This window comes from Rattus norvegicus, chromosome 17 (genome assembly GCF_036323735.1).
Source record: "Rattus norvegicus strain BN/NHsdMcwi chromosome 17, GRCr8, whole genome shotgun sequence".
Classification (NCBI taxonomy): Eukaryota; Metazoa; Chordata; class Mammalia; order Rodentia; family Muridae; genus Rattus; species Rattus norvegicus.
The window spans coordinates 23,063,264-23,066,551 of NC_086035.1; the positions used below are offsets into that span (position 1 = coordinate 23,063,264).

General features: G+C 43.5%; 1 long non-coding RNA gene across 1 annotated transcript; it reads right to left on the bottom strand.

The window, feature by feature from the left end:
* Positions 1-1,574: 1,574 nt before the first annotated feature.
* LOC134482838 (uncharacterized) lies at positions 1,575-3,026 on the bottom strand. The gene is made up of 2 exons (XR_010059449.1): positions 2,484-3,026; positions 1,575-2,069 (listed from the first exon to the last, which is right to left on the bottom strand). It is a non-coding gene; the product is annotated as an uncharacterized LOC134482838 (long non-coding RNA).
* Between the last annotated feature and the right edge of the window lie 262 nt (positions 3,027-3,288).

Here is a 3,288-nt window from a genome sequence, read left to right on the forward strand (position 1 = left end):
CAGAGGTGGACTGAGAGGGGGATAAAGTCTGGACTGTAAAAAAAATTAAAGAAGAAATAAAATAATAAATAAATAAATAAATAAATACTGTTGAGCCATCCCCTGTGTAGAGTGGGGGAGAGGAGCTGGGTAAGCCAGGCATCCCTATGCCTCCAATAGACTTTAAATGATGCAAAACACTAATTTGGACTAGAGGGTCACAGGAGACTTGGAAGAACACAGAGAAGCATGGGTGGTACCTGACAAGAGTCTAAATCCAAGCTACTTATGTTCTAACCTCTGTCCTAACCTGTTAGAGAGACGAGGGGCTGCTTATCCCTTCTAACAGCTCAGAAAATGGGACATTCAGAGAGAATCTTGTAGTAAACTAGTCCCGATGGTGGTAATGTTTCTTCCTTCACCAACACAGCATTGATACATCAGGGTAAGCGTGTTTCCCCAAATAAATACTTAACCTTTCATTGAGGGGATATCCCATCTTGAAAACAGCTTGAGGATCCAATGTGTTGAAAATGGGTCTTTGGGGCTAGAGAGATGGGTCAGCAGTTAATAGCACATGTTGTTCCTCCAGAGGATTGGAGTTCAATTCCCAGTACCACTTTGGGTGACTCACAGAGACCTGTAACTGTAGCCCCAGGGCTTCCCATACCTTCTGGCCCCTGCAGGCACATGAATCTGCATGAGTGTGCCTCCGTACAGACACACAGGAATCCACACATAATTTAAACAAATATCTTTAAGAATGGCAACTGGCCTTTGAATTTGGTGGAGTACAAGGACTCTGGGAACATGGCTTTATCGCTGAAGCCGGACAGCAGTTGGTTTCTCCAGCAGGAGAAACTGTAACGGGATCTTTTACTCTTGCTCCCTAATCTCCTCTATCCTCAACTCTGTCCCGATGCAGCCAAGTAAAGGAAAGCACTCCACGCCTGCACACCCAGCCAAACGGAATCTTACATACCTCTGCCCGAGTGTGAAATCCTAACTATAAATACCTAAACGAACGGATGCTAAAACATTTTTAAACCAAGACGTGAGATGCAAAGTGGAGTTATTAATATCAAGAGAAAAGAACATACTCGGAGACCTGGGAATCAAAAGTTTCAGTTTGCCTTTGCTGTGAGGGGGAAACATTTTGGGAGGGAAACCAGAGGTGAAGCATTGTTTTCCTTCATGACTTTTATTCTGACATTTGGGAATCAACCATGCTATCAGAATCTACCTCTTTATATTTTTTAAAAAAGTCTTTCCCCAGTAGAATTCTTTTTGGTCCTGCCATGTTTCCCACACCATACCAAGTGGGTTGACACTATACTTTTAAAATAAACACAGATTCATCGTTAAGTGGGAGAATGAAAATGCAGGGCATCGATCTTCACAAAGCTTTCAAAACAAACAACCTTAATTTGTATATATCTGCTCCCTACCCACCCTCAAAACAAATAGGAATGTTTGGGGGCCACGTGATGTCTTATTATCTAAGACATATTCGGGTTATTTTTTATTCATTTCTCATTATAAAGAAAAGCCTGCTTTGAAAGGAGCCTGTAAACATTATTTTAGGTAATTAAAAATTTGTATCTAAAATGATTTTATTGCTTGTATACACAAGAGAATTTATGCCACAGAGCCTGGACAACTCCTGTTTCCAATTGGGTGGGAGGACTTGCTGAGTGCTATAGTAATGAGCCAACTGGTGAATTTTGCTTTCTATCAGAATCAGGTAGAACTTAGCATCCTTCTCCTTTCTGTTCCTCTCAAGATGCTTGTGAACAGTGACTGTTTTCTTAATTAGGTGGTAGAGAGCCTCAGGTAGGTCAGGGGAAAGGCCTTTGGACTTAAGGTTTCTCAAGATTTTATTACTAGTCACAAATCCTGTGCCACACCATGTGAGTCCCTAAGGATGACACCTATCTGGGAGGAAGCCAGGCCTTTCTTGACCTGTTTGTCAATCTATTCCCTCGAATTGTCAGATGTCGACTTCAGCCAGCTGGAGATGCGACGGTGGTAGGGTTGCAACAAATGGGACAAGCCCCAATAATAGGCATGTAGCCCATGATAGAGGAAGTCTGGCAGGTAAGAGAAAAAAGTTTCATCGATCTATTTGGAAATGCTATGTGACATTCTATATCTATATAATGTATAATGACCAGATATATTTGGTATAGCCATCAGCCTACACATTTACCCTGTCTTTGTGTTGAGAACATTCGAAGTCCTCCATACAATCGTTTTGAAATGTATAATTAATTGTTGTCAACCATAGTTGCCTTGTCAGGACACAATAGGATAGACAGACCAGATGTTGTTTTCTCAATGGCTTCAGGACAACCAGAACTGACAGTTCTTGGGCCTAGTAGGTCTGTAGACCATACATCCCTGTTCATCAGATGTCAGTAAAGACCCTGTGCCAAGACTCCTTCTACATCAAATGTGGGCAGTGTCACCTGGAAACCAATGACTCTAGACTCAAATATCCTCACCTGGCCAATGCAAAGGAAGAGGAGACCAGTGCCCCCCACAAACTAGGTGGGGAGATGCTAACAAATGTTCATTTACCCCAGACCAGGAGCCAGTGACGATTCAAGCAAACAATACCATCTGTGTTCAAGTTGGTGAACCAGTGACCATTTTGGGATAACTTGCTGAAGCCTGGGTGACCCAAAGGCACCCATGAAAAATCCAGCTGGGGAAGAGTAACACGTCAGGAAAGCTGCAAGTTCTATGCTCTTTGAACTTGAAGGCAGTTTAGCTGGTCAGAGAGGCCCCTCTTCCTGGCATTGTGTTGTTCTTATAAAGTTGAGGAGGGGCCTTGTGAATCTTCACAGGTTCAGCTTTCTTGGATTTGGGTCATTAACTTCCTAAGGCTCATAAGCTTCCCTCATTCCTCTAGGAGGAGACTTCTTAATTTGGAGGAAATTGTTGGATAACACTCCTGCTTAGACGAGGTCCTGATGATGAAGGGTAAAACTACATTCCATTGTGAATTCTCTGATTATGAAGTAAGCCCACAAGAGTACCCAAGTGTTCTGAGAATCAGGCAGGGCTGAGGGATGCTAGGGACTCATCCCACAAGGAACTCACCATGCTGGACCAAGTATTTCCAAGTGGCAGAAGTCCTCCACAGGCTAGATCTTCAGAGTGGAAAGAGAGGAAGGACAGCGCCTGCACCAGCACAGGTCACTCAAGCAGCTCATCTCCCTCATCCTCAAAGCAAAAGCCAGATGTGGTTCAGCTTTGGCTCACCCAAAGCCCCACCTGGCCCAAATCCTGGTACTTTGGATCCTG